The sequence below is a fragment of the Lycium ferocissimum genome, chromosome 12, assembly GCF_029784015.1.
Source record: "Lycium ferocissimum isolate CSIRO_LF1 chromosome 12, AGI_CSIRO_Lferr_CH_V1, whole genome shotgun sequence".
Lineage (NCBI taxonomy): Eukaryota > Viridiplantae > Streptophyta > Magnoliopsida > Solanales > Solanaceae > Lycium > Lycium ferocissimum.
This window is the reverse complement of record NC_081353.1, coordinates 42,201,000-42,216,238: the sequence shown is the minus strand read 5'-3', so window position 1 is coordinate 42,216,238 and position 15,239 is coordinate 42,201,000. Positions and strand designations below refer to the sequence as shown.

The window sequence follows — 15,239 nt, the reverse complement described above, 5'->3', positions numbered from 1 at the left end:
TTAGTCTACCCGATAATTCTGATTTGTGCATGATGTTCTTTAGAGTATAAGTTGTCACTACACATATCGGATGACATTGAAAGTAAGGTTTGAGCTTTCTAGAAGCACTTACCAATGCAAAAGCCAATTTTTCAAGGTGGGGATAACGGGTCTCCGCGTCCCTAAAGTTACTCACGTAATATATAGGGAATTGCGTGCTGATTCTTCCGGACCAAAACACCACTTTGCCACTTCGAATACGGAGGTAGAGGAAAAGCTGCTCATCCGCCTTCAGTGTGTGCAACAGAGGCGGGCTGGACAATTATCTTTTCAATTCTTGTAAGGCCTTATGGCATTCCGATGTCCAAGCGAAGTCATTCTTCTTTAATAAGGAGAAGAAATGGTGACTCTTGTCCGAGGATCTCGATATGAACCGACTTAGCGCTGCTATCCTTCCGGTGAGCCTCTGCACTCCTTTGACATTATTTACCACCTCAGTATCCTCGATTGCTTTGATCTTGTCTGGGTTAATTTCAATCCCTCGGTTGGACACCATGAAACCCAAGAACTTTGCCCGACCGGGACAGGCACATTTCTAGGGTTAAGCTTCATGTTGTATTTACGGAGTACATCGAAGGTTTCCTGCAAATGTTTTAAATGGTCCTCTGTTTCCAGGGACTTGACAACCATGTCATCAATATAAACTTCCATTATTTTTCCTATCTGTTCTTTGAACATCCCATTAACTAGGCGTTGGTAAGTTGCACCGACATTTTTTAATCCGAAGTGCATGACATTGTAACGATAAAGTCCCGTACGGGGTAATAAAGGATGTTTTCTCTTGATCTCGGTGCATCCGAATTTGGTTATACCGGAGTAAGCGTCGAAAACTCAACATCGCATGCCGGTCGTTGCGTCGATCATTTATCGATGTGAGGCATCGAAAATGAATCCTTCGGGCATGCTTTGTTTAAATCCTTATAATCAACGCACATTTAAATTTATTACCTTTTTTCGGCACCACCACTACGTTAGCCAACCAATCGGGTATTTTACCTCCCGAATAGAGCCTATTTTCAAAAGCTTTATTACCTCATCCTTTACGAAGCATGCTTCGATCTCGCCATGGGCCTCGCTTCGCTTCACCCGGGGAAATCTCCCGTCGAGACCGAGCTTGTGAGTTGTTACTTCCGGTGGCACACCTGTCATATCTTTATGGGACCGTGCAAAGCACTCGGCATTAGCCTGAAGAAACTTAATTAACTTATTCCTAAGCTCCGAGGTTAACCCGTGCCCGGGTATACCTTTCTATCCTCGGTAGATATTCGAACAGAAGACTTGCTCCGGCCTCCTTCATTTGTAGACTTGGTTGCATCGAGTCATCGGTAAGACGAAAGATCTAGGTACTCCGAAATCATCTTCTTCATATCCCGGGTCTGACCCCTGCTGCTCCGCTGCCGAACCCATACACTTTAGTTGCTATTTAGAGTCCTTGACACTGATTGGTTCGTCCTCTTTCGCATCCGATTTTTTGGGAATGAGTGGCGCTTCCTCAACCGCGAACATCTCCCTTGAAATAGGTACATTCTCTCTCGGATGGTTTTTATCCCCTCCGATCTTTGGGAATTTCAGCAGCTGATGTAATGTCGATGGGACAATCCTTATGCTATGTATCCATGGTCTTCGATGACATAGAACACCGTCTGCTGAATGGTGCCGTCAATATTGACCGGTAAAGAAATCTCCCCCTTCGTGGTTTCACTCGCCATATTAAACCCACTGAGTATCGAGCCACAGATATGATCTGATCGAGTAGTCTCAGTTGTTCGACCACTCTCCACCGGATGATATTGGCTGAGCTACCTGGGTCAATCAAAATACGCTTAACTTGTGATTTGAAAATAAGAATAGAAATTACCAAAGCATTATTGTGCGGTTGAATGATGCCTTTTGCATCCTCGTTCTTTGAAGGAGATGGAACCTTCGAGCATGTAATCCCGGCTGCGCTTCTCACGTACGATGGAAACCTTTGTCCGTTTCATCACCGGGCCTCGGCGCATCCATACCCCAGATTATCATGTTGATTATATGTTGAGGCTCTCTGTGGTTCAGCCCGTTTGTAGGGATTATATGTTGAGGCTCTACAAAGGTTGAATGATGCCTTTTGCATCCTCGTTCTTTGAAGGAGATGGAACCTTCGAGCATGTAATCCCTGCTGCGCTTCTCACGTACGATGGAAACCTTTGTCCGTTTCATCACTGGGCCTCGAGGCGCATCCATACCCCAGATTATCATGTTGATTATATGTTGAGGCTCTACTGGTTCAGCCCGTTTGTAGGATTCCTTTTCCTTGCAATGGCTTTTAGCCCATTCACTTAGGAACTCTCGAAGGTGGCCATTTTTCAATAACCAAGCCACCTCCTCTCTCAATTGGCGACAGTCTTCGATCTCCCGTGCCCATGGGTTCCGTGGTACCCACATATCAGGTTTGGGTCCCGTTGTCTGGGATCTGATCTCGGCCATCTTACTTCTGCGATACGACCTATGGACGAGACGAGATCCGAAGTATTGATGCTGAAGTTGTACTCCGATATCCTCGGCAAGTCTTTATTGGTAGCCGAGCTCCCGGCATCACTTCTAAATGATAGTCCTCGGCTGTTCGACGGGCGCTCGGTCCATTTATCACCCCGACTGGAGAACTGACTGGGACCAACCCTCGATTTTTTTGACCGGGAGCTTGGCTTTTCTGAATGAGAGTACGGCCAATACCTTTCCCTCGATGGTCTAGACTCTGGCTCGTAATTTTTCCTCGATCTCTCAAAACTTTTGCTCATATTTACAGGTCCCGGAGGGAGCCCAAGCTGGTCATCCGCTACCCGGATCTTTGATTCATACCTGTTATGAACATCAGCCCAGGTTACAGCCTCGTATTCCAGCAAATCTCTTTTAGTTTGAACGAGGCCGTCGAGCTTCGAGGATTAAGCCCTTTGGTAAAAGCTTGCGCAGCCTATTCCTTCGGAACCGGAGGGAGCTCCATCCGTTCCCTTTGGAACCGGTTGACAAATTCACGTAATAACTCATCATCCCTTTGGGCTATATGAAAAATATCCGCCTTACGAGCCTGCACCTTTTTGGCACCGGCATGAGCTTTTATGAACGCATCCGCGAGCATTTCGAAAGAAGTGATTGAATGCTCGGGCAGAGTTTCCCCAAGCTTTTATGAACGCATCCGCCAAGTCAATGCTCCCTTCGACAGAGTTTCCCCAAACTTTTTCAACAACACGGATTCAATTTCATCCTCTTCGACATCATTGCCTTTTGTGGCACAGGTGTATGAAGACATATGTTCCTGCGGGTCCGTTGTGCTATCATATTTCTGGATATCCGGCATTTTAAACCTCTTCGGGATCAATTTCGGAGCCGCACTCGGAGGAAAAGGCCTCTGAATGTACCTCTTCGAATCCGGTCCTTTCAGAATAGGCGGAGCCCCCGGGATCTGGTCCACCCGAGAGTTATATGTTTCCACCCTCTTCTCAGTTGAGTCTACCCGCTTCGCCAATGTTTCAAGCATTCTCAGAACTTCGGTGGATGAACCAGCTCCGGACCCATTACTCTCGACCATCCGTGTTTCGTCCCTTCTGGGTTCGGCAACACCTTTCGTCCTCCGGCCGTTTCATCATTTTTGCTTTACAAGCTCGGGCTATTGCGACTCCTTGTTTGGCAATATCTGCCCTCTGTTCCTGCAACATTTCAAGAATTAAACGTAATTTAATATCATCCGGGGTATCCGGCACTTTCCGGCCTTGTGCCCGGGACAAAGTAATTGAATTGTGAGTATTTAAGGGATTGGTGGCCGGCTGGGCGGCATTCTCCTGGTTCACGGTGTTCTGTCGGTTGAGGCCCTCCCTCGAATCAACGGAGTTTGGGTCGATGGGTTCTGCTGGTAAGCCCCGTAGCCCACTGTTCTCATTTTCAGCCACAATCTCGTTGTTGTTGACGTGATCGATTGCCATTTTGCTTGCCATTTGGTCCGTTTTCACAGAGACGAACAAAGATTTTTTCAATCTTAACAGGTAAGAGATAAAAGCCAAGATCAAAGACTACTATTATCCTAGCCCCACGGTGGGCGCCAAACTGTTTACCCCGAATTTAGGTAATCAATTGAATTTGTAAATGAGGTATAGGATATGTGGATAAACTTTAATCTATTTTTGGTTTATGTGGAATATATAAATGGACTCGTGTGCAATGGTATGTATATATGAATATATGCGTTAATAACTTGAATAAATACATTACTATGGATGATTAAGTTAATGGTGTTAGAAGAGTAAGCTAAGACAACAATATTCCACTGATTCGGGCCAAAAGGAGAAATGATATTTTGATTTGCTATTACAATGCTCTAGATCTCAAAAAGCTCACCCTTAAAAGTAGGGAAATGCCCCCTATTTATAGTTTTGCCTTATGGGCCTTGCATACATCATCAGGCCTTTTTAGAATAAAAGAAACCCTAAAAGGATAAGGTTGGTCCGTACGGTCTGACACCCGTACGGTCGCCAGTACAACGTGACAGAACGGTCTTGACGAGTGGCAACTTTGCAATTAGTTAACCGGACCAACGGCCACGGCTAATTTGGATATGAAGAAACCGGACTAACGGTCACGATCAATTCGGTCATGGAAAAACCGGACTAACGCCGATGCAGTGTTTGGTCCGGAAATACCGGACCAAATAGATTCACTCCACTTTTCTCGGATCAATTGCATCTGGTGCAATCCCACCGGTTTAAAGGAACGATTTCGTACTCGTGCTTGTTTTCTCTTATCCCCGGTCCCCGGTCTCACCGGTCTTGCTTTCATCCGATTTTTACCGTATACAGGCACATTAACAGCTCTCTTCATTACTCTCAACCCAATAGCCAACCTCTTATATGCTAAACAACGTTTAGAGAAGTTAAAAAGTTGGATTGAATAATTAATGAAATTATAAATTTATTAAGCTATTGAATATTTTCACATACCATGCATGTATGTGAACATTAAAAATGCAAATACTAATGGAATTACGTGGGTAAACATAGTTTTTTGCAATCTGGAAGATTAATTACTTATTATTGTAATTGATGGTAAGTAATACTCCATAAAAGGTCATTTTAAACCTATATAATGAAGAAGCAAAATGTTAAGAACAACCCAAAGTCTCTTCTCCTTCTCCATTCTTAAACTTGCCGTCATTGTCTGGTTCCTCATACAAAGTAATCTTCTAGGACTGACCTAGAAAATACATATGAATTGTAGAGATCCAGTAATGAAGGTTGTGCGTCAAAGCTTAGGAGAACAGAAAGAGAATCGCTTAAAATGTCTTGTACGTAGGCTTTTGTAGTTGCTACCATCAACATATATAAAGATGATGAGCTTGCAATGACAGGGTCTCAAGTTTTCTCTCTAAAGTGTGTTGTTGTTTTATCATTTTCAATGAGGTAACAAGGTTTCAAGAACGTATCTATGGTGACTTAATGGTTTGGTGTTGAAAGACTGATGTTGGCAGTGTAATCTATGCGCTAATGTGACTAATGAATATTTACCTCTTCTATATATCTTCATTAATTTTTGTAGAGGTTCAACCACTACGAAACCTCATGTAATTGGAATTACTGCAGATATGACTTTCATTTAGTGAGTACAGTTGTTGTCATTCCATCATAATGCTTTGTTATATATTTGTTTGTCTTTGTACATTAATATGATTTATACATACATTAAGGAAATTGTTTTGCTTTAAAAGTTAGGTTTAGTGCAATTAATTAATTTATCGTTCTCTTCCTTTGTTGAGTTAGCTATATAGGATCGATATTCGTCATTTTTTTGAATTTTTACTTTTTTGTTATTTTGTACTATTTAACTACACAATTTTTAGTATTAGTTATGTGAATTTATAAATTTTTGTACATATTGATAAGGGGTTACGTAAACGTATAAATATATATATATATATATATATATATATATATATATATATATATATATATATATATATATATATATATATATTTATAAAGAACTAAAATATTTCAATCCCCATACATTAAGGACCATTTTTTATCATTTTTCTCGACAACCTGGGTACGATATTGCGATTTTTCATAGCTGGTATATGTGGAGGGACCCAAAACTCAATTCCCAAATCCCTAAACCCAAAATTTTGCCCCGACAAGATAACCCTTTAAATAACAATTCCCAAATCTTAAAACTCAAAAACCATTTGCCAGCTATCCAGCGCCAAACTAAAACACTTGAATATGGGGCTAAGCACGTATTCATGAGACGGGGGCATAGAAAATCAAGATGGAAAGTACAGGGATTTAAATTGTTCCAGTTTAGTGGTCCGTAGTCAAGTTTTACGGCGAGTTCTACGGACTGTAAAACAGAAATACCGTCCTTACCGTAGTTGAAGCCTCAGAAATACAGCTCTCTGTTAAATTTTTACGGTAGCTTCTACGGAACGTAAAATAGAAATACGGTCCGTAATTCGGAGCGTGCTGCTAGAGTGTCACATATGTAATAAAACCTTGGGAAAAGGGTCAAATATATCCTTCTACTTTAGTTTATTGGCTAATTTTATCCTCCAGATTAAAAGTAATCAAATATCTCTCGTTACAAAGTTAGGTAAATATCACTACCCGTTAGTTAGCAAAGTTTCAAAAATACCCCATCATTTTAACATATTTCCACATAAATAAGACTGATATTAGAATTGGGTGACATGGACGCCACAAAGCATTTAACTTGTTCTATGTGGTGCCTACGTGCCAATATTTTAAAAAACAATCTGGAAAATTGATTTTTCTAAAAACAAATCTGTTAAAAATGACTTTTATTAAAAATTTGAATTTTATTTTATTTTATAAAACCCGCTTCTTAAAAAAAATCTAGAAAATTGGATTTATTTTATTAAAAAATCTGGAAAATTGGATTTTTTTAATTAAAAAATCTGGAAAATTGGATTTAAAATCAGTTTTTCAGATTTTTTATTAATCCAGATTTAAAAAAAAAAATAGGACACTTTTTTAAAAAAATAAAAATACTTTACAGTTTTTCAGATTTTTAAAAAATCATTTTCCATATTTTTTAACTAAAATATCCAATTTTTGAGAATATATTTTTAAAAAATGGGTTTTATTAAAACAAACAAGTTTCAAATTTTTAATAAAAGCCTTTTTTTCCCCAGATTTGTCCATTTTCTAGATTGTTTTTTTAAAAAATTATCACGTAGGCACCACATAGAATAAGTTAAATGAGATGTGGCGTCCAAGTCACCCAATGACTAGATTTGCTTATGTGTTAAAAATGAGGGGTGTTTTTGAAACTTTGCTAACGGTAGGGGTATATTTGACCCTAACTTGTAATGGGAGGGGTATATTTGACTACTTTAGCTAACGGAGGACAAAGTTAGCCAATAAACTAAAGTAGAGGGGTATATTTTACCCTTTCCCTAAAACCTTTAGGGGTCGTTTGATAGATAGTCAAAATTATCTCGGGATTATAATCCCGGTACTAATTTATCCCATCTATTGGGATTATTTTATACCATCTAAAAGATGGTATAAAATAATCCCAGTATAAGTGGGATAAGAAGGTATAAGCTGGGATATCCCAGCACTAATTTTTGTACCATGTTTGGTACAAGGCATAAATTTATCTCAGGATAAATTTATACCTTCTATCAAATATGGTATAAAAATTAGTGCTGGATATCCCAACTTATACCTTCTACCAAACGACCCTTATAGACAAAATATGGGAACCAAAAAAAGTCATCACATTAAATTTTAACCGAGTTTGGACAAAGCCATCAAAGCCCTACTAGGAACCAAATCAGTTCATTCTTTCTGAAAACAGATTGCTGCAAAAATATGTCTCTCTCAGTGCTTCAAATCATGCCTATAGATGTCCGTACCGTAGGGCTATCTTTTATGAACAACTTTTAGTGAAATTCTGGATAAGTGATATATGGACTGGCAACTTCAGATGAAATACTCATTTGTGCTCATTACAAGTGCAAGGTGTAATGGGCTGTAAATCCCCACCTTTCTCTTTTAATGTAAACACTTCTGATATTCTAGCCATTGAATACCATGACGAATTTGCTTTAGACCTTAGTAAATCAAAGAATGTTTCCACCATGGAAGCAATCCAGACAGCCATTTGCTGATCATGCTTCAAATGGCTCAAGGATGGTTTGGGGTCTGCTCTTCTGAGTGGAAAAACAGCAGGGATGTTCATGATTTGGCACCAAGCTGAGCTGCTGTTCTGTGACATGCATCCCTTTTTCGTGTTTCAAGAAAGAAATTACAGCTAACTAAGAAAAATTAAAGACCAGCGATTTGAGGGACAAAAATTAAAGACCAGTCCATATGAAGGTCAATCCACGCAATTTTTTTATTTCGAAAACTTTAAAGGCATACATGAACCTTTTCCGTTTTGTCTATTAGCCCACAAAATCACTCTTGGCCGAAAATCTTTTTTTTTTTTCCCACCGGAAATAAACCACGCTACCCAATTGTCAGTCATTTCACCGGAAGATCTCTTTCTCCAACGCACAGTTTATATGGAAATCTTTATCATCTTGCCGAGGTGAATTAAGCCACAGCATGTGATTGTTTATCTAGCTTGTCAATGCTTGGTCAAATACTTCTGAATTTCATGCTGCTGACATACCATCGTTATCATATGATCATGCCACCAACCTTGAGATGTAACCAGGCTAGCAATTAAAGCTATAGCCACAAGCCCATCACTTGAATCCCATAACTCTTTCCCAAAAAGTAAGCAATGAGAGTTGTATTGGAAGCTGAAACAGCTCCAGACTTTCAGAGACAGAAAAAGAAGGAAACGAGCTCGCCTAATGAACAAATGGAGAGAATTGTTCTTGAACAGCTTCTCTCAAGAACTCAATCAACTTCTAAAACTGATAGAGAGAGAAAGAGAAGAATTATATTGAACTTTGATCTCTAAAACTATTGATTACAAAAGGGCGAGACTCAGCAATATGTTTGGGGGGGGGGGGGGTTAATTAGTTATAATCAGAGGTGAATCTAGAATTTTTAGAACATGGGTTCACCACTAAAAAAAGAAGGAAAAAATTATACAAAGTGCACAATTTAGCCTTCTTGTAGCATGTGTTCCAAAGGTAATATTATATATCAATTTTAGAAAATATATACATAAAATACCTAGTTTTACAGATTGACCATGGATTCACGAGCCCTAAATTTCGTACCTAAATTCGCCCCTGGTTATAACTATCTTCTGGACTACTCGGTTATCACTGCACATGTGCAGCTCATTTTAGGAACCGAGAAGGTTTCTACAATTGATTCACGAGAAAAACGAAGGAATTGCCTCAAATATTATCAAAGAGCATGAGGTTCGACAGCACAAGAACTAGACTTTTTTTTTGGAGGGGGCAGGGGGAGTGAATAATTTGGATTCACAATGTGTAAACCACTCTTTAACAAAACGCTCTCTTCTAAACCTACCAAGGAGTAAAACATTCTTTAACAAAAGGTTCTCTCCTTTGAAAGTTGGAACCTAAACTTCTCCTTTGGGATATGCGAGAGGGGAGTGAAATGAAATTGAAGTGTTGTCGCAAGTCTACAAAGTACTAGCCTGGATTTTATAGCTCAAGAGTTTAGGAGAAGAGGAAAGTGAACACTGCCACTAGACTTCCTCATATTGCGAGTGTAAACATAAGAATGTACACTTATGACAGCAACAATAATTCAATTACATACTAATAGGGATTAGGGACCAATTACCAATACCCTACATTCATTCTGTGATAGGAGTATTAGTTTACAGTTACATATTAGAAGCATTTTAAGCTGGACAACCAAAGAGAACCGCAACAAGGATTTAGTACTACAAATGCAACACTGTGCACATTCATACCTTCTTAGTAGCATGTTCTGTAGTTGTTTCCAGCTTATTACACGAGTAATGTATCTGTACTAAATTACCAACATCACTTCAGTACAACTATGTAGAAGAATCATTTTTCTTGCTACCCATGGCTCTTAAACCAATCTACAAACTTTCAATTTTATCTTACTGGCTACCTGTTATAACTTTCATACATCTTGAGGACTATACCAGATCTATTTAAAATGAAACTCAGGTTAATGATCTCGTCCTCAGAGGCCAGAGCATCATGAGCCAGCTTTCCTGCTTTCGGAAGCCAAGGCAGTTCTCCTCTTCCAGGTATCATTATAAGTCCCTTTCCAATTACCAAGCATATTCCCAAATAGTCATTGTCTTGTATCTTCGAAGAACGACTCCAGCATTTCCGAGGGAGAAGACAACGTTGACACACATTTGAACTGTTACAGTAATATCATACAGTGTGAACATTAGATAGCTAAACTACGAAGGTGTTTACAACAAATCACCAATTATTAAACACAGATTAATACCTTATGCTGCTTGTATTTGTCCCTTACAGCTCCCAAAGAGCTTCCTCTTCTGCTTAATTGCAAGTCGTGTAAGATAAGAACACATTCCTTTAAATCTGCTGCTCTATATCCCGAGCAATGTTGAAGGGCCGGACTCTGTAAAATGGATAGAGTTAATTCAGCGCTTCCATATTATCAATGAATTAAATCTAAGCAAACATTGAATCAAAATACTCACCCAAGGATGTGACTTTGGCTGTAATGTGAACCTTGATAGGAATATCACAGCAGCGGCTACCAAAGAAGGCACAAATTTCATGCAGTTGTAATCCAATAAACTTAACTCAGCTAGGTAGTAGCCTAGAAACTCCAACTGCAAATCAGTTTTCTGTAAAGAGCAGGAAAAATAAATCACGCAACGTTCAACAGAAACAAAGTTGAATTGAAAATCATAATGCTCATGTCATAATTGCACTTACTTTGTAATCTTCTTGGGCAATCCTAGTAAATCTTCTGAGAAATGTTTTGGTTGTGGGATTACCCATTTCAAATGTAAGGGATTGTAGCACATTAGCCTCCATGTTTACCACCTCTTTCTTTGTAAATGTATTGTCCGTAATGTAACAAAAATCCTCAACATTTGGAGGGCTAATTTCCTCATACTTCCTGATCATAATCAACATATTATATTAGATTCATAAGCAAAATTATACACATTACCAGGGGAATAAAACCAATTCTTGGCTTCGGTACTTACGCAGCAATAAGCATCGAAGAAACACCCAAAAGCTGAAGTCTTTGCCTAGGGATGACATTCAGCGATCAGAATCTGTCGATGTAGGAAACAGTAAGATACAAAGTGTCTACTAAAAGTTTGAATTCCTCTGCAACTTCCACCAGCCAGTCTACCAAAACTCCTCTCATGTTTGCTGTCACATCCTTTTGAATCTTCTCAAGGTAATCAGGCAATGGTCTTCTCTTTCTCTCAATCTGATTAAAAAAAACCAGAGTTAGTCAAAAACTCTTTCTCTCAATCTGATTAAATGCTAATTACATTAGGGGCCAATTACTATGAACAAGAATAGTACTGAATATAGTGTATAACTATTACAGGTATTAGTTATACATAGGTTGAAAACACTACCAAACAAGGGATTAAATAATACTAAAGCTAATACCATCATTATTTTCTTTAATACCTCCTACCAAACAACCCCTTACACTACTGCACACAAACCCAAACAACTTAACATGGCTGGAAATCAAGATTTTATTAATTCAACTATATTAATCACAGCCCAGTTGCCAAGATTCAATCTTTAGTGTGCCCATTTGCGAAAGTCATCCATAAGAAACCAAATGTAGCTCTATTAGGTAAGACCAATTAAATCAACTGACTTGCTAGCAACATATAACACACTTGATCTAGCGAGAATTTAGACACTTCACTTCTTAAAAATTACGTACATTTTTTAAACATATGTACATGAAATGTACCACAAATTACAAATTTAAGACTTTGCTATATATGTTTTAGCCATTCAGACTTATTCAGACTCATTAAATTGTTCTTAAAAGAAACTCATAATCTTTGAGATCTAAATAAATAAAATTAAGATCTTCATTAAGTTGCAAACAAATGAAGCCTAAGACAACACAAAAAAATTATTGAGATGAGTAAAAAAGACAAACCTCCATTTGATGAAGATAATCATATATATCAGAAACATAACCACTACACATCTGAGGGTCATCAAATTCCTTCTCCTTTTCACTAACAGACCTTTTCACCTTCCTCTTAGTAGTAGTCTGCTTACATTTGGGCTTCATTTTGTTGATACCCAAATTTGACAAATCTTGAATCTCAGCCAACACAACTCTCTTCTTGTTGGGTTGTTGTAAGTGCTTAACCATTGCTTCTGCTTCCCTTTTCTTCGCCAGCCTTGTTACTCTCACACAATTTTCTTGGCCTGCCATTTCTTGTAATTACTCTCTCTTTCTCTTCCTTTTCCTCTCTCTCTGTGTGTATAGAAGTGTAAAGAGAAAGTTGACGAAATGAAAGAGAGATGTTAGTGTATATTTATATGGCGCCATATTTTGAGTTTGGGCGCTAGCTGGGTGGCAAATGATTTTTGAGTTTTTAAGATTTGGAAATTGTTAAGGAGGTTGTCTCGTCGGGGTAAATTTTTTGGTTACTTCTTTTTTTTTTGTTTTTTCAGATTGAATTTTAAAAAGTAGTTTTGAGTTTCCCTCCATACTTTAATTATTGGGAAAAGGGTCAAAAATACCTCTCTAATTTGGAAAAGGAAATTTAAAATATCCTAAAATCTTATTTTAGGTCAAAAATACCTCTTATAAAAGTTTTCAAATATATCCATGTTTTGACGGAAATTATCATCCCCAAAATCTCGGAATCATTTTTAAACCCGCTATTTCCATCATTTAAAGCTCCAACCAACCGAATAATAACCCATAAGATCCCTTATTCTCCCAAATCCTCAAACTTCAAACCTACGTATTGGGGGAATAAGGGGATCTTATGAGTTATTATTGTTGGGGTTTAAATGATGGAGCGTGGTTTAAAATGATTTGAGTTATTTTGGTGATAATTTCCTTCAAGACAGGTATATTTGAAAACTTAAGATGAGAGGGTATTTGACCCAAAATAAGTTAGGAGATATTTTTAAATTTCTTTTCCAAAAAGTAGAGGGGTATTTTTGACCCTTTTCCCTTAATTATTTCTTCTTTTTTCCATCTTCTAATAAGCTTATTTACTCGCGCTACCCTTATAATAGAGTAAGAAAAAAGAGTACTGTTACTATTCTTCTTGCATATAATGCAGGTAACAGGGTCATCAATACATCTCTACTTTGAAAAAAAGGTTAAAAATATCTTTCATTACGAATTTGGGTCAAAAATACCCCTCCTGTTATTAAAGTTTTTAAATATACCCCTCTCTTAACAGAAATTCCCAATTCTCCCAAAATAACCAGATTTTATTTTTTAAACTCGATCCAACTAAATAATAACTCATACGATCTCCTTATTCCCCCAATTTCTCTCAAATGTATTCCACTTCTTGAGTTATTATTTAGTTGGATCGGGAGAGATATTTTTTACTCAAATTCGTAACAGGTATTCCACTTAAGAGAGGGGTATATTGAAAATTTTAATGATGAGAGGGGTATTTTTAACCCAAATTCGTAACGGATGATATTTTTAGCCCTTTTTTCAAGGTAGAGGAATATTTTTGACCCTGTTCCCTATAATGTAGGACTAGTAGTACTAATATATCTGATTGGCCGTACAATAATAAAAATTTCTGATGATCAGTGTATGCGACGTTTGTAAAAATCTATTGTAGTAGCATTATTTTTTGTTGATAGAATATATACTTTCTTACGGTTGTAAACTTAAATAATTATAAACTTATTAGCAGTAAATATACTTTTTTGGTAGATGTTTTTTCATTGAATTGAATCATTCATAATAGAATATATTGGGTATAACATAAAATACATGTTTGATTATTTTATACTAGATAAATTGGATTAACTTTTACTTTCATCACATTTAATATTAGCCTTGCCCCTCAAATTGTTCGTCTTTAATTTTTGCTCTTCGCCTAAAAACTCATAGGTTCCGGATTCGAACCCCCGCTTAGTCAAAAATTAAAAAAAAAATCGCAAGGCAAAGTTAGATTCAAACTCTACCTTAAGGTATAGTTTGAACCTTATAAGACAGAGTTTGGGCAAAAGTCGGTTTGCCTTAAGGCCTAACTTTTGCCCGAATAGGCCTAATTTTGGCAAAGTTAGGCCTTAAGGCCTAATTTTAAGCAAAAGCTTGTCTTAATGCCTAATTTTTGCCCGAATAGGCTTAATTTTGCTACAAACAGGCCTTGTGAAATTCCTTTTTTATTTTTGACTGAGTCGGGGTTCGAAGGCAGAACCTCTAGTATTAGGCGAAAGGCAAAAATTAAAGACGTTGCCTTTGAAGGAAATCGTGCAATTGTTCTTACATAGAACAATTAGTTGCACAAATAAAAGGAAACATGAATCAGCCAATTTCATTACTTACATCTACTAGCAAGCCATTTGTTTCCTCTTCTAATATGGTATTTTCAGCATTTTGATAATTCTCTTGTTAATAATCCTTTATGCCACCTTCTCCCACAGCTTCAAGTTTCATTTTTCATGGAGGGAATTACCCTCTTCTCATGCATCACCATCATCATCGTTATTGTTGTCGTTATTGCTATCATTGTTGGATGTGGCAAGAGAAATCGACTCGTTTGCTTGCCCTGCTACTTATATGGATATGTGGCATGTAATATCCAATTTTTTTATGCTTTAGCCTCTTCAGTGATCTCCTTTCTAATGGACACACATGTTGTTTTGTTTCCTATTTCAGTGTTGCTTAGCATAAGGTACAGCCTTTATGGCTATTATCACATGGTTCTTGGCCCTAGCTCATCTCGATTACTTAGGCTGAGTGCTCTGTTCGTGAAGCATGTTGAAGTAAGAGATGATGAGAAGAACGGAGTTTCCCTTTATGTGTTCTCAGAGAAACCTGAATCGAGTGTTGGAGCCAAATGGTACTCGTCAAATGTTGGATCTTACATTCACAAGGTTAGCATGAAAACAAAATCTTGTGCTTTGTCATTGTTCGTATAAAGGGTGTGTTTTCAATTCTTGATTCAACAAGGTAATTTGTATTCAGGGGTTTTCTTTGTGGCTGATCAAAGGTTCAAGAATCGGAATAAAATGGAAAGCTCAAAGCAGCATTTGGAGTCAACTTGAAGTGTCT

The 15,239-nt window shown here is 37.8% G+C and overlaps 1 protein-coding gene and 1 pseudogene across 1 annotated transcript in view; one reads left to right on the top strand and one right to left on the bottom strand.

The window, feature by feature from the left end:
- The window catches only part of LOC132040000 (cyclin-A3-2-like), a 112,283-nt gene that overhangs the window by 50,477 nt on the left and 46,567 nt on the right, over positions 1–15,239 (top strand). The window lies entirely within an intron of this gene.
- On the bottom strand, positions 9,783–12,474 carry LOC132040001 (putative cyclin-A3-1; annotated as a pseudogene).